Consider the following 25,225-nt stretch of genomic DNA (forward strand, 5'->3'; position numbering starts at 1 on the left):
AGAAGAGAAGAATTGAAATAAAAACACAATTCTCTTTTAAATTTAAGTTGTGGGTACTTGATTCTAGGAAACAAATTTTAATTGAATTGTTTTTTAGTCTTTTTCTTCATGTGCTATCCAAGTCCTTTAAAACGTGTTAACGACGACTTAAGTTTCCAAATTCCGACTCGACTTCTTGTAAGAATTATGCTATGTTTCAAGTAAAAAACGTCTTTAACCCTTTGACTATCGAACGAAACCATACTCTATTTCCCCAATTAGTTTCGATTTATTTCTCTATGTTATTTTATAGTAAAGGTTTTAATCTAAGTAAGCTACAAATATTTTCTATATTGGTGAGAACTACAATGCATTTTCATAAACTCCTTTAACAATAAACAAACAAAAAAATACGACATTTTGAGACCATACGTCTCTAGTAAATGGACATTCATACAAAAACAATAGCTGATATTATTTCGGATTCTTTTTTGAATTTTTTGTAACACTTTGAAAGATATGGTAGGCTAAATAGCGTTTATTTTCGTAAGGTCATTTGGTCACAATTCAAGAATCAAGTTTTCAGAAGAAACTCATATAGCTCTTGAAGTAATTGAGGTAGGTCCTCAAAAATACAATTTTTGTTCTATATGCTGTTAGTACAAGTAAAATCAAAAGAAAAATTAAAGGTTATAACATTAGGTTTATTTCGGTAGTGAAAGGTTTATTTCGATAGTGGGAGCCACCGTGGTGCAATGGTTAGCATGTCCGCCTTGCATACACAAGGTCGTAGGTTTGATTCCTGCTTCGACCGAACACCAAAAAGTTTTTCAGCGGTGGATTATCCCACCTCAGTAATGCTGGTGACATTTCTGAGGGTTTCAAAACTTCTCTAAATGGTTTCACTGCAATGTGGAACGCCGTTCGGTCTCGGCTGTAAAAAGGAGGTCCCTTGTCATTGAGCTTAACATGGAATCATGCAGCACTCAGTGATATGAGAGAAGTTCACCAATGTGGTATCACAATGGACTGAATAGTCTAAGTGAGCCTGATATATCGGGCTGCCACCTAACCTAACCTAAGGGTTAAAATACTGTGTTCAAAAGCATATCCTGTTTTTGAACGCTTTTGTGCTTTGTAGTAAAGAAACAAAGAGTCAACAAACTTAAAGACGATTTCCTTAATTTTTGATCTTTGATCTTAATCAAACACAATTTTCTTTCATGCTGGAGTTCCCAATTTTAAGACGATCTTAAAGGACAAAACGACTTCACAGAAAAGTTTATCCACTTTCGGACAAAGAAAATAAACTTTGTACCAGAGAAATGCGTCTTCTCTGTTAAGCAAATTTTGCATAGCATTTGGAGGTCATATGTCATTGCAGACCAAATTTCAACGGGATCGTATGAAATATTCTCCACCAGAAGACTGAAACCATTAAATCTAGGGATAGTTTGTATGGGGTGGGGTGGGGCTATACAAAAAGCAGGCCAATTTGTAATATTATCCGACCATCATCATGAACAACTACTTGCGTCAAGTTTCAAGCTAAAAGCTTGAGTTTCGTTCCAAAGTTAGCGTGATTTTATGGCATATGCCCCAACAATCCCTGAAATGGCCATAGCTGTCGAGTGTAAAATTCTGAAGTCAGTAAAATGATTGGGACCCCAGAACAGATACCAGAGGGAAATAGCTGCTGCACCGATGGATCGAAAGTGGCGCAGAGGACAGAACTGGGCGTATAACAGGTTGGCTGAAAAGTCCCCGGTCTGACACATAAATGGCGTCGCTAGTATTAAATGCATATTATTTTTATATAGTACCAACCTTCAAATGATTCGTGTCAAAATTTGACGTCTGTAAGTCAATTAGTTTGTGAGATAGAACGTCTTTTGAAGCAACTTTTGTTATTGTGAAAAAAAATGGAAAAAAAGGAATTTCGTGTTTTGATAAAATACTGTTTTCTGAAAGGAAAAAATACGGTGGAAGCAAAAACTTGGCTTGATAATGAGTTTTCGGACCCTGCCCCAGGGAAATCAACAATAATTGATTGGTATGCAAAATTCAAGCGTGGTGAAATGAGCACGGAGGATGATGAATGCAGTGGACGCCCGAAAGAGGTGGTTACCGACAAAAACATCAAAAAAATCCACAAAATGATTTTGAATGACAGTAAAATGAAGTTGATCGAGATAGCAGAGGCCTTAAAGATATCAAAGGAACGTGTTGGTCATACCATTCATCAATATTCGGATATGCGGAAGCACTGTTCAAAATGGGTGCCGTGCGAGCTCACATTTGACCAAAAACAACAACGTGTTGATGATTCTGAGTGGTGTTTGCAGCTGTTAACTCGTAATACACCCGAGTTTTTTCGTCGATATGTGACAATGGATGAAACATGGCTCCATCACTACACTCCTGAGTCCAATCGACAGCGACCGGTGAACCGTCGCCGAAGCTTGGAAAGACTCAAAAGTCCACTGGCAAAGTAATGGCCTCTGTTTTTTGGGATGCGCATGGAATAATTTTTATCGATTATCAACAGTGACTATTATATGGCGTTATTGGAGCGTTTGAAGGTCGAAATCGCGGCAAAACGGGCCCATATGAAGAAGAAAAAAGTGTTGTTCCACCAATACAACGCACCGTGCCACAAGTCATTGAGAGCGATGACAAAACTTCATGAATTGGGCCTCGAATTGCTTCCCCACCCACCGTATTCTCCAACCTGCCCCCAGCGACTTTTTCTTGTTCTCAGACCTAAAAAGGATGCTCGCAAGAAAAAAATTTGGCTGTAATGAAGAGGTGATCGCCGAAACTGAGGCCTATTTTGAGGCAAAACCGAAGGAGTACTACCAAAATGGTATCAAAAAATTGGAAGGTCGTTGTAATCGTTGTATCGCTCTTGAAGGGAACTATGTTGAATAACAAAAACGAATTTTGAAAAAAATGTGTTTTACTTTGTTAGACCGGGGACTTATCAGCCAACCTGTTATGTGGAGGACCCAGGTACCGAAATCCTATTCCGACCAGACAAGAAAAAGACTGAAAAAGAATATTCAAGGAGAGTAGGACGACAGTCAGGAGAACGGTGGGAATGTCCGGGCCCCTGGATTTGAGATGCGCCGAATAGGAGCACCAGAGGATTTTGCATGTAGGGTGTTTTGTTTTGGGGATGATGAGACCTTGACATATAGTTGTAAATATCGTTGACAAGGTGATTCGGGAACTGGCCCAACTTGGAAGGAGTGAAACCAAATTAGGGAATTCGTTAGGGACACAACCAATATGAGTGGATCGAAAATGGCGTAGAGGACAGTACTGGGCGTATTTGTGGAGGACCCAGGCACCGAAATCCCATTCCGACCAAACAAGAAAAAGACTATTCAAGGAGAGTAGCAGGACAGTAAGGAGAACCGTGGGAATGTCCGGGCCCCTAGATTTGAGATGCGCCGAATAGGAGCACCAGAGGATTTTGCATGTAGGGTGTTTTGTTTTGAGAATGATGAGAAATTGACCAATAGTTATAAATATCGTTGACGAGGTGATTCGGGAACTGGCCCAACTTGGAAACAGGGAGTGAAACCAAATTAGAGAATTCATTAGGGACACAACCAACATGAGGTAGGGCTACCTGAATCCTCTTTTGAACCTAACCTAACCCTAGCGTGATATTATCAGACGCTAGATCGACTCAGAACTTCATTCCCAGTAAAAAGATATACACTTTATGGGATCTGAGAGCAATATTTCGACGTGTTACAAAGGGAATGCTAAATTTGTACCATTATGGAGGGCATAAAAAATGCTGACACACCTTCAACTTAAGTTAAAAGTCCTCAATCGTGGACATTGCATAGGGACATTTGTAGGGCATAGAGCTCATTGTCATACATGCATACACATATGCACATATACACGTGTGCAACATTCACTTGCTATTATATGTGAGAGACACAATAAAACTAAACAATGTGAACGCTTAACAACAACAATGACGATGACAAAACAATCAACTGTGGCGGAGGAAAAATACCAAGAATAAAAAACTATTCTCAAGAGTCCTTGTGCAAGGACTAAGAAAGCAACAAAAAAAAAAAAAAAGAAATTCCCACAAAAGAATGAATGCCTGTTTGTAGAACAGCTGAGATACTGGGTTCCGAATGCTAGAGAGAATGAGACAAAAGGCTGTGCTGCCAAGTACCAACTTTTGCGGATAAAAATAAGGAAAAACGTGTTCAATTGTTTTTTGCGCTTATAAGCCCATGTTACGAGAATATCTCTTGGCATTTCTCATACTCATTTGCTGGCAAATCATTAGACGTATATTTTTTTTTTTACCTAAACACCGAGGAAATGCTTCCACATACCCATACATACCACTAAACCAATCTTCAACCCAAGAGGCTTTTTCCCCACTTGAGCAAAATGTTTTCTTGATTTCTTTGTCATTTACACAGTTTTTTCTTTTTTTGTTTTCTAATTTGTGTCATTTTTTGTTTTGTATAATTAAAATGAGAAATATTCATAATAGAAAATAAATCACAATTCTTTGAGAGATTAATTTTGGGACATTGTACAAGAATTCGGAAAGACTTATAGATGTTGAAAACTACTGTGGAAAAATTGGGTCAACAAAATAGAAACCCATCGAGGACAATGTTTTTCGGTTTCAGTCACAGATTAATCGATTCAATTAATTTTGTTATGGAAATCAATCGTCAAATTTCGTTCAATTCACCATATCCACCATAACAAAAATCAAGTCGCATCTTGAATCTATGAGAAGACGTTATGCAATATGTCCACAGTTTGACCTTATTTGTGTCATGAACCATTTTGCTCACTGTTTTGTTTTTAATCTCACCACGATGTCTGTCCGTTCGTCTGTTGAAATCACTTTAACTTCCGAACGAAACAAGTGCAATGGTTAGTAGCATGCACACAAGGGACCATGGGCTCAGTCCCAGTGTCGACCAAACAGCTAAAAGTTTTTCAGCGGTAGAATATTCCCTCTCAGTAAAGCTGGCGATATCTTTGAGTGTGGACTTGACTATAAAAGAATGTCCCTTAAAGGGTGATACGGTCAAAATTTGGTCAAGGGAAAACGCGTGTAAATCGGTGAAATCGTTTATTTAAAAAATCAAATTAAATTTCTTTTTCAAGTTCAATTAGTATAAAATTCAGGAAAAATATTCAGTTAGGCTTTCGCTTTTCCAAATCCGAATTGCCGGGCCTCACGCTTGACACCTGCCATCAGATTTTGTACAGCCACCTTGTCCACCTTCTTCGCCGCAGAAAGCCAGTTTGCCTTGAACTGCTGCTCGTCCTTAGCAGTTTTTTTGGTCTTCTTTAGGTTCCGCTTGACAATAGCCCAGTATTTCTCAATTGGGCGGAGCTCTGGCGTGTTGGGAGGGTTCTTGTCCTTGGGAACCACCTGCACGTTGTTGGCGGCGTACCACTCCATGGCCTTTTTACCGTAATGGCAAGATGCCAAATCCGGCCAAAACAGTACGGAACAACCGTGTTTCTTCAGGAAAGGCAGCAGACGTTTATTCAAACACTCTTTCACGTAAATTTCTTGGTTGACAGTCCCGGAAGCTATGAAAATGCTGCTTTTCAAGCCACAGGTACATATGGCTTGCCAAACCAGATATTTCTTTGCGAACTTTGACAGTTTTATGTGCTTGAAAATATCTGCTACCTTTCCCCTTCCTTTTGCCGTATAAAAATCCTGGCCCGGAAGCTGCTTGTAGTCGGCTTTGACGTAGGTTTTGTCGTCCATTACCACGCAGTCAAACTTCGTCAGCATCGTCGTGTACAGCCTCCGGAATCGCGCTTTGGCCGTCGTATTTTGTTTATCATCGCGAATTGGAGTCACTACCTTCTCGATGCACGGTTGTAGACGATACACACAGCTTATTTGCGGCATCTCGGAGAGAGAGGTTAGGGTTTCGCTTGAAACTACCGGCAACTCTCTTTGTCGTCTCAGCGGCTTCCGGTTTTCGATTTCCCCCGATCCAGACTTCCTGGCAGTCGGCAAACGTTCCCCAAACACTTTAATTACATTTCTAACGGTTGATTTGGCAACTTTTAGCGATTTTGCCAGCTTTGCGTGCGAGTAGCTCGGATTTTCGCGATGCGCGAGCAAATTTTTGATACGCTGCTCTTCTTGCTTGGACGGCATTTTGACAACTGAAGAGTGAATTCCAAAATCAAAATAGGAGCAACATTCTACACACACACACCTTCAAAATGAGGGGTGTTCAGGTTTTTTAAATGCAAAATTGAAAGAAATACGTCACGTTTATATTGACCAAATTTTGACCGTATCACCCTTTATTATTGAGCTAAACATTGAATCGGTCAGTACTCATTGATAGTATAAGAGAACCTGAAATAACGGGCTGCCGCTATACCTAACCCAACCTAGGTATGGCCCCATATAAATTGATCCCCTGATTTGACTACCTGACCCTCTTGGAGGACAAATTTTATACGATGCGGTTGAAATTTTGTAAAAGATTTTGGTCATTGGTCAATTGAGACTAATTTCTTTGGCCTTTCTGTTCTGTTTTTATATCCTGCACCATAGGATGGAAAGTGCACTAACCTCGTCATTCTGTTTGTAGCACATCGATATGTTGGTCCTAGACCCCATAAAGTATATACATTTTGGGTTGTGGTGAAATTCGAAATCGACCTACGATGTCCGCCCGTCTGTGGAAATCACGCTAACTTCCGAAAGAAACAATTTATCGCCTCGAAACTTTGCACAAGTAGTTCGGATGGTATTGCAAATGGACCACTTTTAGGTATGACCACCTAAAAGTGGTCCATTTGCAATATGACCACCTAAAAGTGGTCCATTTGAGTTCAATCCCAGTTTCGACCAAACAGCAAAAAGTTTTCAGGGCAGGATTGTACCCTCTAAGTAATGTTTTTGAAAGCTTCTCTAAGTGGATTCACCGCTTTGTGAAACGCTGTTCGGACTCCGCTATAATCCGATCCAGTTGAAATTTGGTATGGAATTTTAGTATATGCTCTCTAACATCCATATAAAAATTGGTCCATATCGGTCTACAACTATATATAGCTTCCTTAAAACCTTTGACTTCCCGAACCCAATGGGAATTGGTCGATTGAAAATAATTTCTTTGGGATATACACAAGGTTTCGACGTTAAACTTCTTTGTTGAAGTCTGTAGACCCGTGTGCCCATCGATTAACACTTGATCATTGCTTAGGTTTCATTGTTCTAATCTTTTCAACATCAATCCAGAAGTCCTAAGCAGCAGACTGATTGACAATGAAACGGCTTCATAATACTACATTGATATAGGGTGCACAAATATGACTAATTGAAATGTGCCTTGAGGCCAATGTATCTTTTCAAGAACCTGGAGACAATCTCTGAATATTGCGTATTCAATTATGATATGGAACCCAACCCCCAATGTTCTCATGTTAACAAGGGTCAATATAAATCAATACAATGTGTTTGGCCACTGATGCAACAGATCAATGATCTCTTGTATATGTTGACACGTCACAAGGCGATCGTTCCCTTTGACCACTTGAACAATTGCTTGAGCTTTGTTTAAAGAGTTTTTCAATTCGAAAACTTTTCTGGGTTAATAGATCCCAACTTCTTGAGGAACAGCATCTCGGAATGACACATCATATTCGGCATCTCTATTTGCAGATTTAAAATAAATTTCAGAAAAACTGGATAAAAATTGCGGTTATCAGAAGTCAAACCTGGAGATCAGTCTATATTGAGAGATCGGTCTATATGTAGACATGACTGATGTGAAATGCAAATGCATAACATCAAATTTTAGAATCAGTTTAGATTGGTCGAATTGGGTTCTTTTGACACGAATTATGATTTTTAACCCATCACACGCTGCACCAAAGTGGCTCTACGATATTTTGGTCCATTCCTGGCAAAGCGCCTTCTTGAGATGATAGAAACTTTGGTATCTTTGAGTGCCCAATTTAGTGTCTCAATTTCCCTAGGCGCAAAAGTCCAACGGATTGAGATCCGGAGATTTTGGTATCCATTCTGCGGCAGAAAATAAGAACCTCCGTTTTAAACAATTATTGGTTGACTGAATGCAATGGTTCCGAGTGTTGTTGGAATAGGGATGCCAGACGTGCTCTTTTATAGATCACATGTGTTCTTTTTTTACAAAATGTGCTCTTAAAACAAGATAGTCCAAAAGAGCACGCAAAAGTGCTCTATTTTTAGTTAAGTACTCTTTTTGTGTTCTTTGTATACATCACAACAAATATTACTTCAATGCGATTCAATAAAAGGTAAAAGTAAACTGAACATACGTAAATGTCACACTACGAGATTTTCCTTCGCCGTTATTTTCTAATTAAATTGTATTTTACTTTATATATCAGAGTCGAAGAAGAGCACGCCGATGTTGCTTCTTCACTTTGTACTCTGTTCTAAATGTAAACAAATTTCTTTCAATAACATTTTCACAAAAACACCAAACAAATAACTTATAAAGTAGTGTAAGAAAATTAGTTTGAGTTGAAAGTGGTTTATTTTATGTATTTGTTATGAACTTTTTTATGTTTAAATGAATTATTATGGAATTATCCTTTAATTTATTTTATTTAAAAAAGTGTGCTCTTTTTTCGTATGTGCTCTTTTTATAAACTGAATGTGCTCTTTTTGCCTCTTCAAAATCTGGCATCCCTAGGGGTCGAAATTTTTGTCTGACCAGGGCATTAATAGGTTACCATTGGGCACCACAGGTGGTGAACTTGCCTCTTATCAATGAGTTCTGCCCGATTCCATGTTTACCTCAATGACAAGGGCCTCCTTCTTATAGCCGAGTCCGAACGGCGTTTCAGCGCTTCAATATTGTTTTTAGGACATATTGCGGGGAGCAACCGAATATTATGGTAGCTCCCCGTTCTATAGTACCATCGGCGGTGCATGAGATCTTGTTGCCAATAAAAGGTGTAGATTTTCAGCTGACCTGTTTGGATAGTAAACCTCTCTCTCTCTCCAGTATAACTCCTTTTGTGCATTGGTGACCTGTTGCAGTTGTCGGAACTTCAACGGCTTTAGTCCAAGCCCTTGTTTCAATATGTGTTGCTCCCGTTCTTGGGCTATGTTCAGTTCACGGCCAAGATTTGCAACACTGCGGTGTGGATTAAATCTGCCCTACACTTTTCGGATCATTTTTGGTGTTGTTACATTCTTTAGAAATGATTGCAACCTGAAGTCGGTTGTAAAGCTTGGCTTCTTGGGAATTTCAATATACATCAGGCCATGAACCTAACCATGGGTTTCAGGTGTCCCTAGCAGTACAGACATAGTTCAGTGCATGCAGAATTTACGTTCAGATCATTCTACCACACAGTATTGCAAGCACTTTTATGACCCTTGTCCCCAAATTGGTGCGCTTTCGTCCGCAAAAAGAAAATTTCCCACAAAAATCCACAATAAAGTTTTTATGAAAATAAAAAATAGTGAAATAGGCTCTGCTAGAAACATTTACCACGGAGTCTTCACGAAATTGTTTCAAAAATGCCTTATTTAAGTTGAGTAAAATTATAGATTAGCGCTTGGACTCCCAATATAAACTTCTGCGTCCGTCTAGTCCGAATTCTTCATAGAAATAAACAGTAAACCATTATTGTAAATCTGATTTATTCTACTGAATCGAATCCGAAAAAAAATCCCCAAGTCCCCAACTAAAAATGTTCGTCCCCATTCACGAAATAATATCCCCAATTTTGGGGAAAAATCCCCAATACTGCTACCACATGAAATATTCCGTGTTTTGGTCATATTCATTACAAATACAAAAGCGACCTGGTTTAGCTTCATAATTAGTTAGGAAGATGACACCAATTTTAGTCTAATCAATCGTCTTTCGGCTAAATCACTGCTTCAACTCTATGCAAAATCCTCTATTGTCCCACAATAATTGTCCTCAAACTTTTAAACCTATTTTCATTGATTTCTCTTTCTTTCTTTCTTTCGGTTGAAAACTTCTTCCATTTGTAAAATGAATAAAAAATTCAAAATTCATTGAAGCATACTTTGCGATAGGATTAAATATTCATATACGAACAAATCTTTCAGAGTTTATTTAATTGGTTTAATCGCGTCGTTTTGTAATCGCCAGACTTTCTCCGTTTTGTGTGTGTGTGTCACAATTGGGAGAGATCATTGCCAAGTTCCGTTCATACTTTGTCCAACCCAAATAAGTTTTTCAAATGAATTCAAGTGTTCTGTTAGTTATCTATGGATTCCATGGCATTCAAATGAATGAATGTCTATGTTAAAGGATTCAAATTCAAAGGACAAATACAATCACACACATACGCCAAAGAAATCTGCCTGACAACCAACGTAGAGTGAACTCTGTGGAAGTATGGTAGCAAATCAAAATGGGAAGAAGAAAAAAAAAACACTAAACTGGCAAATCAAGCAAACTTTCTATACACAATGAAAATAGAGTCTGAGTCTAGTTTCGCTATGACAAACAAAAACGGGAAAAACATTCATTGATAAAAAGTGGGATTCAAATTGAATTGATTCCCATGATTCTTTCAGGAAACTGACCGTTAATAGTTAACGACTCAAGAGCTGGGAAGAGGGTGGGGGCTGAAAGGGAATTCCCAGCTCTAAACGTCTGCTGTATAACTGCCACTGTTCCATGTGATGAATTTCTAGTTAGCTTTTTTGTTTCCTTGTCAATTCATACGAAATTGATTTTCAAACTCATTCTCCCCATCTTTTCCTGTTTTTGAGTTTTTCTTCAATACTGCTAGTCCGACTGGCTACTGACCGTCCAGTAAAACCTGGCAATATGGTCTTTATTTTTGCAATTATTTTTCTTTTTTTCTTTTTTTTTTTTGCGTAGCAAAGCTTTTGTTTTCTTTTAATGTATTTTTCTTTTGCTGTTTTCGATAAGCAATTTCAAATTGATTTAATTGAGTTCAAATGGAAATGTCAACTATCACTGCATGGCCGTCTCAGACAGCGCAAATTTAAACTCCCACAGCCATGGTCTAGTGTATAAATATTTTATGGAAATTTTTTTCTTTGTGTTATTTTCCTAGTAATACTCTATGATCAATATGTGCTGGAGAAAGTGTTGCCAGTATTTTATCCTCAAACTGGGATGCGTTCGTCCCCAAAAACCCCGCAACTTGAATTAAAGTTGCTTACGGAAATGCCCAATAATTTTTTGACAAGTTTTCTATGAAAAAATAGGATCTACTGTAGAAAATCAGTAATAATTTAAATATTGGAAAATAAGATCACTAATAGAAAACAAGTATATACGCCGTAAGTTCGGCCAGGCCGAAGCTTATGTTCCCTCCACCATGGATTGCGTAGAAACTTCTACTGAAGACTGTCATCCACAATCGAATTACTTGGGTTGCGGTAAAACTTGGCGATGGCAAGGTATCTTAAAACATCCTAACACCGTAATATATACCACACAGTCCATACGTGGTATATATTAAACTAAAAAGGCCGATTAAATACGTTTATAATTAAGTTTAAAGTTTCTTTAGAAATAAAATTTTGACATTTTCTATAAAAGTAAACTTTGGAAAAAATTTTCTATAGAAATAAAATTTGAAAAAAATTTCTATAGAAATAAAATGTTGACAAAATTTTCAATAGAAATAAAATTTGGAAAAATTTTTCTATAGAAATAAAATTTGGAAAAAATTTTCTACAGAAGTAAAATTTTGACAAAATTTTCTATAGAAATACAATTTTGACAAAATTTTCTATAGAAATAACATTTTGACAATGTTTTCTATAAAAATAAAATTTTGGTAGATTATTTTTGGCTCGAGTGGTAGCCATGATTATGAACCGATATGGACCAATTTTTGTGTGACTGGGGATCGGCTATATATAACTATAGACCGATATGGACCAATTTTGGCTTGGTTATTAGCGGCCTTAAACTAACACCACGTTGCAAATTTCAACCGGATCGGATGAATTTTGCTCCTCCAAGAGGCTCCGGAGATCAAATCTGGGGAACGGTTTATATGGGGCCTATATATAATTATGGACCGATATGGGCCAATTCTTGCGTGTTTCTTAGAGACCACAATCTAACACCATATTCCAAATTTCAACCGGATAGGATGAATTATGCTTCTCCAAGAGGCTCCGGAGGACAAATCTGGGGATCGATTTATATGGGGGCTATATATAATTATGGACCGATATGGACCAATTCTTGAATGGTTGTTAGAGACCATATACTAACACCACGTACCAAATTTCAACCGGATCGAATGAAGTTTGCCCCTCAAAAGGCTCCGGAGGTCAAATCTGGGGATCGGCTTATATGGGGGCTATTTATAATTATGGACTGATATGGACCAATTTTGGCATGGTTGTTAGAGACAATATACTAACACCACATACCAAATTTCAATCGGATCGGATGACTTTTGCTCCTCTAAGAGGTTCCGGAGGTCAAATCTGGGGATCGGTTTATATGGGGTCTATATATAATTATAAACCGATGTGGACCAAATTGTTCATGGTTGTTAGAGACCATATACTAACACCATGTACCAAATTTCAGCCGGATCGGATGACTTTTGCTCCTCTAAGAGGTTCCGGAGGTCAAATCTGGGGATCGGTTTATATGGGGGCTATATATAATTATGGGCCGATGTGGACCAATTTTTGCATGGTCATTAGATAACATATACCAACACCATGTACCATATTTCAGCCGGATCGGATGAAATTTGCTTCTCTTAGAGCAATCGCAAGCCAAATTTGGGGGTCCGTTTATATGGGGTCTATATATAATTATGGACCGATGTGGACCAATTTTTTCATGGTTGTTAGAGACCATATACTAACACCATGTACCGGATGGGATGAAATTTGCTTCTCTTAGAGCAATCGCAAGCCAAATTTGGGGGTCCGTTTATATGGGGACTATACGTAAAAGTGGACCGATATGGACCAATTTTTGCATGGTTGTTAGAGACCATATACTAATACCATGTACCAAATTTCAGCCGGATCGGATTAAATTTGCTTATCTTAGAGCAATCGCAAGCCAAATTTGGGGGTCCGTTTATATGGGGGCTATACGTAAAAGTGGACCGATATGGCCCATTTGTAATACCGTCCGACCTACATCAATAACAACTACTTGTGCCAAGTTTCAAGTCGATAGCTTGTTTCGTTCGGAAGTTACCATGATTTCAATAGACGGATGGACGGACGGACGGACATGCTCAGATCGACTCAGAATTTCACCACGACCCAGAATATATATACTTTATGGGGTCTTAGAGCAATATTTCGATGTGTTACAAACGGAATGACAAAGTTGATATACCCCCATCCTATGGTGGAGGGTATAAAAAATGCGTTCCACAATCGTGAACGGACGGCGACAAAATTAAACGGAAACGTTCACAAAAAATCAAAACGGAAACGCTGCTTGTTGTTTTGACAACGCATGGTGTAATTTTATCCTTGTCAGATTGACCCCGTCTGTTCTCAGTTTGACAACGTATGTGTGTGGATTCACTTTCATGAACGGAAATGATTTTCGAAAACCAGGAAAACACAAAACCATGACAGGGCTGATCGTCTTTCAAATGCTCGAGTAATGAAAATGGGACTTCTGTAACCGTGAACGAAATTTTTCTTCAAACGGAAAATACTATGAACGAAAGTTTACTTCTAAAAACTCATCTAATAAAATGAAGGTGAACCATCTTCAAAATTTCTATATTTTTGTGGACTATACTGTCCATATGATTAAGGAACACTATTGAGGGGGCAACCTTTCGGCTCGAGAATTTTTTTAAAAATATCTTAGCCAAGCTAAGTAAAATTATAAATTAGTAAAATTACTTATACCTGCTTCTAGTTCCAATGCTCGATTTGTATGCCGTGGGATAAATAGGAGCTTAGTTAATATTTTCAAAATTGTGACAATTGGATATGCTTCTTTTTTTATAATGTAGAAAAAAAGAAATTCATGTAAACCTAATTTATCACACTTTCGGAAAAATCCCCACAGATGTTCCCAAAAATTATGAAAATTTCCTATCAAATCCGCAAGTCTCCACTGGGCTACGTAGCTGTTATGACCATTCTAATATTCAAATTAAATAATATTTAGACTTAAGCATATCAAATTTTTGGCCTTGTCATAAAACAGTTTTCCGAAACAACATACAAGCGGTTTCACACAAGTTGCTCTCTTTTGATTCTCTCGCTGTGTTATGTTGATATCTTTCGTCAACCCTCCCGGTTTCCATCTCTACATCTTTCTCTATACTATTTCTCTCTCTCTCTCTCTGAATAAAATATCACAACATATATATGTTTACTCGAAATTTGTAAATGTATATATGTTTACATTCACACATATTATTTTTATGAAACACTCATGACCCAAACATAATATATTCCAACATACTAACATATGTGTTTCAAACATTTAGAGTTAGTTTAGGAACATTACATGTTTGCACTTAAATATATTGTGTTTAAAATTGTGCCCGAAACACATTTTGTTTATATCGGAACATATGAAAAACATATTTTTCTAACAGTGCTGCAACATATTTTTAGCCCGAAGAAGATAATACCTTTAATTGGCTCCAATAGAGTACAAGGTATAGCATTAACCCATTATGGCTACCAGTTCCAAATAGAACATGTTGATTCTGCAGGAAATGTTGCCGATTTGTTTGCGGAGGTGCCGCAGATCAATTGTTGAAAAGATACTTTTTTCCCCAAATGATGTGTATATAAATTATATCCACCATAGTACGGATGGAGGTATGGTATTAGATTTCCATAAGGTGAAATTGAAAACGAGACAAGATCAGGTTTTGACCCGCCATCATCAGTTGTTGAATATTCATATGGTGCGGAATAGATGGCCAGACAAATGTTCTGATCCAGATTTGAAACCATATATCCAGAGGAAATTTTAATTTTCTGAAGAATCGGAATGTTTGTTCTGGGGATATCGGTTGGTAATTGAGGCCATATTAAGTGTATGTCGGGCAAAAGATATGTATGGGAGATATACCTAAATCTGCACAGGATTCTTTCAAAATCAATAGGGTTCTATTCTGACCCTAAATAAATATTTTTGCCAAATTTGAAGTCGATTGGACTAAAATTGCGACCTAGACCCTGAGCAATATTGCCAAAGGCACCATATGTCTATCTCGCCCCCTTCTGAGAGTTGCAAACATATGCACTAACTTATAATACCCTGTTCCACAGTGTGGCGCAGGGTGTAATAAGAAAGGCTAAGAACCAGGCTAGATCTTATAAATCCTAAACGAAAAGTTGACCATAAAGGCTATCAAGAATTTGTACAAAGAATAGAAACTGCAAAGAAATGCCAAAAACAATATTACAAAAGAAATAAAAATTATAATTTTAGTGTTAAAGATATAGTCATAGTAAAATATTATGCTGTACTGGGAAAGGTATCTTGGATTAAGGCAGAAAAAATTGTTAGACGGTCGCATGACAACTCCGTCCGTAGTGCTATGTTATGTGCTAAGGCGACTGTTAATGTATATGGAGCCGACAAAGCAGGTTCGAGTTACGGTAGCGCAAATTTGTTTATAAATTCGTAACCATTACATTGTTAGATCATGAACGCTGGTTGTTGTTTTGAATACGCATGGTGTCATTATATTATTGTCAGATTAACACCGTGTGTTCTCCGTTTGCCACCACATGTGTGTTGATTCACTTTCATGAACGGATCGTTTTGAAACATGAACGCCGTTCATGATTTTTGCTATGGGTGTAGCATTATAACAAATATAGCATTTTACTTTGTTGCGTTACATATCAGCCACCCTTATATGTTTTTGATATGGGAGAAATTTGAAGACGATCCAACGATGTTTGTCTGTCTGTTTGTTATACCCTGGCTGCAAACTTCAATAATGGAGCTATCGCTATTTGGTACAGCTTCGTTGTTGTCTGCAAGCAGATCAACTTTGAAGATGAACTATATCAGTCTATGTTTTGATATAGCTGCCGTATAAACCGACCCCCCCTCCCCCAATTGGATTTGTTGAGCATGTCGACACCACAATTATTATTCAATTTGCTTGAAACTAAAAAAGTGTTTTAAGTTCAACAAGTATGTACGGCCGTAAGTTCGGCCAGGCCGAAGCTTATGTACCCTCCATCATGGATTGCGTAGAGACTTCTTCTAAACACTGCCATCCACAATCGAATTACTTAAGTTGCGGTAACGTTTGCCGATGGCAAGGTATCTTAAAACCTCCTAACACCGTCTTCTAAATTGTATGTAAGTCCATACGTGGTATATATTAAATCAAAAAAAAGATCGATCCAATACGTATATAATTCAGTTTGACAAAGTAGACATAAAATTTAGACAAAATTTTCTACAAAAATAAAATTTTAACAAAATTTTCTATAGAAATAAAATTTTCACAAAATTTTCTATAGAAATAAAAATTTTCACAAAATTTTCTATAGAAAGAAAATTTTGACAAAAATGTCTACAGAAATAAAATTTTAACAAAATTTTCTACAGAAATAAACTTTTGACAAATTTTTCTATAGAAATAAAATCTTGGTAGATTATTTTTGGCTCGAGTGGCAACCATGATTATGAACCGAATAAAATTTGAACAAAATTTTCTATAGAAATAAAATTTTGACAATGATGAAAATTTTATTATGAACCGAATAAAATTTTAACAAAATTTTCTTTAGAAATAAAATTTTGACAAAATTTTCTATAGAAATAAAATTTTGGTATATTATTTTTGGCTCAGTGGCAAACATGATTATGAACCGATATGGACCAATTTTTGTGTGATTGGACCAATTTTGGTATGTTTGTTAGCGACCATATACTAACACCACGTTCCTAATTTGAACCGGATCGGATGAATTTTGCTCCTCCAAGAGGCTCCGGAGGTCAAATCTGGAGAACGTTTTGTATGGGGCTATATATAATTATGGACCGATATGGACCAATTTTTGCACGGTTGCTAGAGACCATATACCAATACCATGTACCAAATTTCAGCCGGATCGGATGCAATTTGCTTCTCTTTGAGGCTTCGCAAGCCAAATGTGGAGATCGGTTTATATAGGGGCTATATATAATTATGGACCGATGTGGACCACTTTTTGCATGATTGTTAGAGACCCTATACCAACACCATGTACCAAATTTCAGCCGGATCGGATGACATATGCTTCTCTTAGAGGCTCCACAAGCCAAATCTGGGGATCGGTTTATATGGGGGCTATATATAATTATGGACCGATGTGGACCAATTTTTGCATGGTTGTTAGAGACCATATTCCAACATCATGTACCAAATTTCAGCCGGATCAGATGAAATTTGCTTCTCTTTGAGGCTCCGCAAGCCAAATCTGGGGATCGGTTTATATGGGGGCTATATATAATTATGGACCGATGTGAACCAATTTTGGCATGATTGTTAGAGACCATATACCAACACCACGTACCAAATTTCAGCCGGATCGGATGAAATATGCTTCTCTTTGAGGCTCCACAAGCCAAATCTGGGGATCGGTTTATATAGGGGCTATATATAATTATGGACCGATGTGGACCAATTTTTGCTTGATTGGTAGAGACCATATACTAACACCATGTACCAAATTTCAGCCGGATCGAATGAAATTTGCTTCTCTTAGAGGCCTCGCAAGCCAAATCGGGGGGTCGGTTTATATGGGGGCTATATATAATTATAGACCGATGTGGACCAATTTTTGCATGGTTGTTAGAGACCATATACCAACATCATGTACCAAATCTCAGCTGGATCGGATGAAATATGCTTCTGTTAGAGGCTCCACAAGCCAAATCTGAGGGTCCCTTTATATGGGGGCTATACGTAAAAGGGGACCGATATGGCCCATTTTCAATACCATCCGACCTACGTCGATAACAACTACTTGTGCCAAGTTTCAAGTCGATAGCTTGTTTCGTTCGGAAGTTAGCGTGATTTCAACAGACGGACGGACGGACGGACGGACGGACGGACGGACGGACATGCTTAGATCGACTCAGAATTTCACCACGACCCAGAATATATATACTTTATGGGGTCTTAGAGCAATATTTCGATGTGTTACAAACGGAATGACAAAGTTAATATACCCCCATCCTATGATGGAGGGTATAAAAATAGGTCTGCTGCATAAGGTGTGTTTAGGAGGCCCCATACAGTCCAATCTCCTGAAATTCGTACAAATCCAGAGTTAGAAGTGAAATCTGGGAAACGGTCGAAATAGGGACGAAATTTGCTCTTCCAAGACGCTCCGGAAGTTAAATCTGGGGATCGGTTTTATAGAGATAGGTAGAATGGCATCCCCTTATTGCAAGCTCACTCAGATTATTCAATCCATTCTGATAACACTTTGGTAATCTTCTCTTTTATCAGTGAGATTGGGAGCCACCGTGGTGCAATGGTTAGCATGCCCGCCCGGCATACACAAGGTCGTGGGTTCGATTCCTGCTTCGACCGACATTTCTGAGGGTTTCAAAGCTTCTCTAAGTGGTTTCACTGCAATGGGGAACGCCGTTCGGACTCGGCTATACACGCAAAAAAATAATTCTTTCCTCCCAAACGAAATTTTAGACCAACAAAGTTCGTTTCTCATTTGCTTTTCGCTGTAAGGAAGTGTATTTGGAAGAAAAGTATATACTTTTTGTGATAAACGTTTATTCTTTTCCAGGATGTAAAAACAATTTCATAAAGACTAGCTCAAAAAAAACATTATTTTCTTGCTAATTGCATTGTCCCTCACCTCTTTCTCACATCCACGAGGATTTTTAGTTCTTAACACCTTTTCCTGTAATACCAACAATGTAGAAGAAATTATACGATTTTATAAATTTTTAAATTTTTTTTTACCTTTCGCCTGGACGGAGAATCGAACCGCGGACCATGCACATTGTAAGCCAACACACTAACCACTGAGCTATGTACCTGTTATGGTCATCAATAGATAAATATCCATATAAGTTATATTTATATAGCATAGCTTGCGGCGCCCACGAACCGAATAAACAGTTTATTTAACAGAAACAAACATTTAGTTTGGCACCGTGGAGCAGTGGTAGCTACGTCCGACTCTCATGCCAAGGGTCGTGGGTTCGATCCCTGCTTCGGCCAAAGTTTTTTTTTTTGCTTTTGTTACATATATTCCAGATATATTCGGAAGATTCCGAAAAAATATTCAACATTACATTGTACTATATTAAATTTTTAACTGTAAAATGTGTCTTATTAAAGACATAAAGTCAGAAAAGAACAGTGTTTGATATAAACGAAATGGACTGTGTTGTTATTTCAAAAATAACTTTTTTTTATTGAAAAAATAAAAATTTTGTAACAAACGAATTTTTTTGGTGATAAAAGTTTAAAATTTTCGAAGCAATACAAAAAAATCTAACAAAAGAAAAACGTTTTCGGTACAGGTTTTCCAAACGTTTTTTTTCTTTGCGTGTAAAAAGGAGGTCCCTTGTCATTGAGCTTAACATGGAATCGGGCAGCACTCAGTGATAAGAGATAAGTACACCAAAGTGGTAGCACAATGGACTGAATAGTCTAAGTGAGCCTGATACATCGGGCTGCCACCTAACCTAACCTAACCTATCAGTGAGTGCTGCTTGATTCCACACCCAGAAAAAAGGGGCTCTAATGACAACTGAACTTTATTTTAGTTCATGAAGATTAGTTGATTTTAGTTAAATTTTGCACAATATGAGTAAATGTTCCTTATTTGAATAATTTTTTTGTTAACTTTAATGACGTGAACTAAAAATAAGAAAAAAAGTTGTATGCAAATATAGTGCACAATTTTACTAAAAAATAAAATAGTTCATATTTTCCTAAAATGGCAGAAGTTTGCCTAAATTGAGTTCATAAGTCTCTCAAATGAGTAAATTTTACTAAAATTTTACCTGTCTCGAACTTCGTACAGCGCTAAAGACATTTTAACAATTTTTAAATCCAATTTTTTCTTCCAATATATGAAATTTTCTTAAACATTAAAAAAAATAATTATTTAAAAAAAATTTTTCTTCAATTTGACAAAAAGTATTAACTTATTTATAACATGTTGCTATTAGAAAACTATTTTAATTAAAATTTTCTAAAATAAACCTAAATTTTCTTCCACGGTGGGTTCACTTTTTTTGGGTGCATATTTAGCTCAATGACAAGGGACCTTCTATTTATAACCGAATTCAAAAAGTATTCCAAATTGCGGTGAAACAACTTAGAGAAGCTTTGGAACACTCAGAATTGTCACCAGCACTATGAATAAAACTAGGTTAGGTTAGGTTAGGTGGCAGCCCGATGTATCAGGCTCACTTAGACTATTCAGTCCACTGTGATGCCACATTGGTGAACTTCTCTCTTATCACTGAGTGCTGCCCGATTCCATGTTAAGCTCAATGACAAGGGACCTCCTTTTTATAGCCGAGTCCGAACGGCGTTCCACATTGCAGTGAAACCACTTAGAGAAGCTTTGAAACCCTCAGAAATGTCACCAGCATTACTGAGGTGGGATAATCCACCGCCGAAAAAACTTGTTTGTGTTCGGTCGAAGCAGGAATCGAACCCACGAACTTGTGTATGCAATGCGGGCATGCTAACCATTGCACCACGGTGGCTCCCATGAATGAATCAAACTAAAGGGGAATTTCAAAATAAATATTCCTTCCAGGCCCTCAAGATGAATAGTCCGAAGATCGAATTATATGCGGGCTATATCAGCGCCCTTTTACCCTTTCCTACCAATATAATTTTTAGTCAAAACTGTGAAAGTAAAGCTGACAAGTGCTGATAAAACTTCCACGAATAGCGTCGCTATGTTTGAAAGGACAACTCTTGAAAACAAACTAAAGCTCTTGAGAGACACCCTCGCAAATGCGAGTACAAAAAGTTAGTGAGAAAAAACAACTGAAACAATAACAAAATGCACTGCAAAACATGATATCAACTCTCGAAAGTTTTTTTTTTCTCGTTTGCATTTTCCTTCTATTAGCGTTGACTATGGTTGATGCATTTGTCGATGTTTATGGAAAAACTGCAAACGATTGCACTTCAAAGGCGCACACACACACACACACCCTCTCAAGTGAGCCTACAGAGAGACATAGCAGTGACAAAGTCCTTGGTTAGTGTGGTACTGAAACCGCATGGTTACATTAACTACGGCACTTGGTTCGAGTAAAAACATTTCATTTTATCAAACACTACAACAACACTGGAACAATCACTTTGTCGTTCTCCCTCTCTCTCTCTTACACTCTTCCACAATGCTGTTCTCTCTGGGGGGAAATGTATTATGGGCCCCCAACACAATAATAAATTGATAAAGTTTATAATGAAATTGTGATGGAAAACAAGTGACTGAGGTAGATACGGTAAATTTCTGTTAAGGCACAGACCCTGTTGGTAGAAAAAAACACAACAAACTTTATACTTTAATACTTTGTAGACCACCATTATGGTAGATCAAATTGAGATATTATGATTTTTAGTGGAGAATGAAAGAAATAAAAGCAGTCTATTTATGAAGAATTTTAGATTTTTTTCTGGGACAGAGGAAGAGTGTTGCTGACAAAGATAATAAAACAATTCTTATGCGGGAATAGCTTAAATGATTTTCTATTATTCTATAATAACACCAATACGAATATCACAACAATTAAATGTTGAAATTTGTTTTCTCATCGTACTCACGATTATTAGCAACCTTCGACTTACTTGACATAAAAAAGACAATATTTGAGTATTTATGAAATTAATACACATTAATTTAAATTAAATATAATTATTGAAGTATAAAAAGAAGAAAGAAAAGATAAACAGAAAATACAAAATACAAGCTGACCCGATGGGCTTTGCTACACAAATTTCCCAAGTTTATCGAAATTTTACCAACTGCACGGATGAAAAAGACTGTTTTTCATATGTTTGGCTATAAACATTATATGTTTGGAACACAAATTTTTAAACACAATATTTTTGAGTGCAAGCATATAATGTTCATAAACTAGCATAACATGTTTGGGACATATATGTTAATATGTTAGAACAATATTAATTTAGAAATAGCCTATAAACATATATGTGTTTAGTAGCTTGGAGCGCTATTTAACAGGGAGCGATATTGAATTAAGTTGGTGGTTGTTGCTTGTTATTACAAAATTAACATTTTATTTTTCCTTGGGCAATTGATCTACTACTTCTTTGATCCTTACAAACTGTGTGGTCCGCTGTTCGAATCCCTGTCCGGCAAAAGGTAAAATTAAAATAAAACAAGTATATACAGCAGTAAGTTCGGCCGGGCCGAATCTTAAATACCCACCACCATGAACCAAATATTAGGGTTTCCTTTGAAATTTCAGGAGGGCTTGAGGACACTTCCGGAAGATAAATTTAAAGATTTCACCTATGAGGACTATATCAGGTTCTGGATTTATAAGAACAATTTTTGTTTGAGTTTTAGAGGAATTATTAACATCTCTTGTAAGTGTGCAAGAAAATTATAAAATAACGTCTTGATTTGAAATCTTAAATCTGTAGATTTTCACCCAGGAAGTAAAATTTGGAAATTTTACATTGAGTTTCAAGCAATTTTCATGATCAGTTGGCCTTCTACACCCTCAAGAAGTGAAGTCGGTCTTTATGGAGGCATTACCAAATGGACCGATAAAAACTTAATCCGATACACGTTTTTCTGAGCCTCAAATACCAGAATATTTAGAATTTCAGGCAAATCAGATAAAAACTACGGTTTCTAGAAACCCAAGGAGTTAAATCTGGATATCGTTCTTATGGGGGTTATACTAAAATATGGACCGATACTCACCGTTTTCGGCACACCTCTTTATGGCCCGAAAATACCTCTAGATTTCCAATTTCAGGCAAAATAGATAAAAACTTTGGATTCTAGAAGCCCAAGAAGTAAAATCGGGAAATCGGTCTATATGGGGGCTATACCAAAATATGGACCGATACTCATCATTTTCGGCACACCTATTTATGGTCCTAAAATACATCTAGATTTCCAATTTCAGGCAAATTGGATAAAAACTACGGTTTCTATAAGCCCAAGACCCCAAATCGGGAGGTCGGTTTATATGGGCACCATACCAAAACATGGACCGATGCTCACCATTTTTGGCACACCTCTTTACGGTTCTAAAGTACCTTTTGATTTCCAAATTCAGATAAATTGGATAAAAACTGCGGTTTCTATAAGCCCAAGAAATAAAATCGGGAGATCGGTCTATATGGGGGCTATACCAAAATATGGACCGATACTCACCATTTTTGGCACACCTCTTTATGGTCATAAAATACCTCTAGATTTCAAATTTCGGGCAAATTGGATAAAAACTACGATTTCTATAAGCCCAAGAAGTAAAATCGGGAGATCGGTCTATATGGGGGCTATACCAAAATATGGATCGATACTCACAATTTTTGGCACACGCATTTGTGGTCTTACAATACTTCTAGATTTCCAATTTCAGGCAAATTGGATAAAAACTACGGCTTCTATAAGCCCAAGAAGTAAAATCGGGAGATCGGTCTATATGGGGGCTATACCAAAACATGGACCGATACTCACCATTTTTGGCACACCTCTTTATGGTCATAAAATACCTCTAGATTTCAAATTTCAGGCAAATTGGATAAAAACTACGATTTCTATAAGCCCAAGAAGTAAAATCGGGAGATCGGTCTATATGGGGGCTATACCAAAATATGGATCGATACTCACAATTTTTGGCACACGTATTTGTGGTCCTACAATACCTCTAGATTTCCAATTTCAGGCAAATTGGATAAAAACTACGATTTCTATAAGCCCAAGACCCCAAATCGGGAGGTCGGTTTATATGGGGACTATATCAAAACCTGGACCGATATAGCCCATCTTCGAACTTGACCTGCCTGCAGACAAAAGACGAGTTTGTGCAAAATTTCAGCACGATTGCTTCATTATTGAAGACTGTAGCGTGATTACAACAGACAGACAGACAGACGGACAGACGGACATCGTTATATCGTCTTAGAATTTCTCCCTGATCAAGAATATATATACTTTATATAGTCGGAAATCGATATTTCGATGTGTTACAAACGGAATGACAAACTTATTATACCCCCGTCACCATTCTATGGTGGTGGGTATAAAAATCATAAAATTGAATAATTTCTTCTACAATGTTTGTATCACAGAAAAAAGTGCTAAGAACTAAAAAATCTCGTGGAAGTGAGAAAGATGTGGGGGAATATACAATTAGGCAGAAACAAAATTTTGAGCATTCAGGTCGAAAACCTATGTTGTTAGCACCTATATTACCTGTTTATTTTCATAATTCATTATGATTGTAAATATATAAATAAATAAATAAAATTTTGAGCACAAAATTGTTTGGGAGAATTTTTTTTAAGCATATAATATTTTTGGGTGCAAAATGCTTCCAAACATATTATATGTTCACATAATAACATATTGTTTTTTGGAAGACAACATTATTGAATTTGGATGCAAAAATACAAAATGTTTGGAACTTAGACTATCCAAACATATATTGTTTAGACCAATATGCTTTTTAACATATTATATATTGGAAGAGATCAAACATATAAATGTTTGGGCAATACCCAAAAATGTGTATGCTTGAAGCATATACAACATATATGGTCGTAAGCGGAACATATATTTCGGCCACAGACTACGAGTATTCTAACATGATTCCGGACCATCACACAGTGGTTCCAAATCGCTATTTTTTTGGAAATAATTCTGCAACTTTTGAACGGATAAAGATATAAACATAATTTTTTTCTTTGTATGAAAGATGAGGTCTTTTCCTCTTAGGTTGCACATTTTTGAAATCCTAGTGGGTCCACGGGCTGACCTGTAGGCGTTGAAAGCTGGTCACCTCGGGGGTATGAAATTTAGTTTTAGCTGTCAACTCCGCAATTTTGAACCGATTTCGATGTTTTTTCTTTGCTGTATAGAACTTGTAAAACTCTACAAAAAGTTTGCGTGCGTGTGCGATTATATTTTACTGTTTGCAAGATATGTTATAGGCCCCACAATTTATTGTTTTGCAAAATTTTGGTAAACTGGGGTCAGTATTTGGAACCTAGAAGTTAC

This window comes from Haematobia irritans, chromosome 5 (assembly GCF_050003625.1).
Source record: "Haematobia irritans isolate KBUSLIRL chromosome 5, ASM5000362v1, whole genome shotgun sequence".
NCBI classification, from domain to species: domain Eukaryota; kingdom Metazoa; phylum Arthropoda; class Insecta; order Diptera; family Muscidae; genus Haematobia; species Haematobia irritans.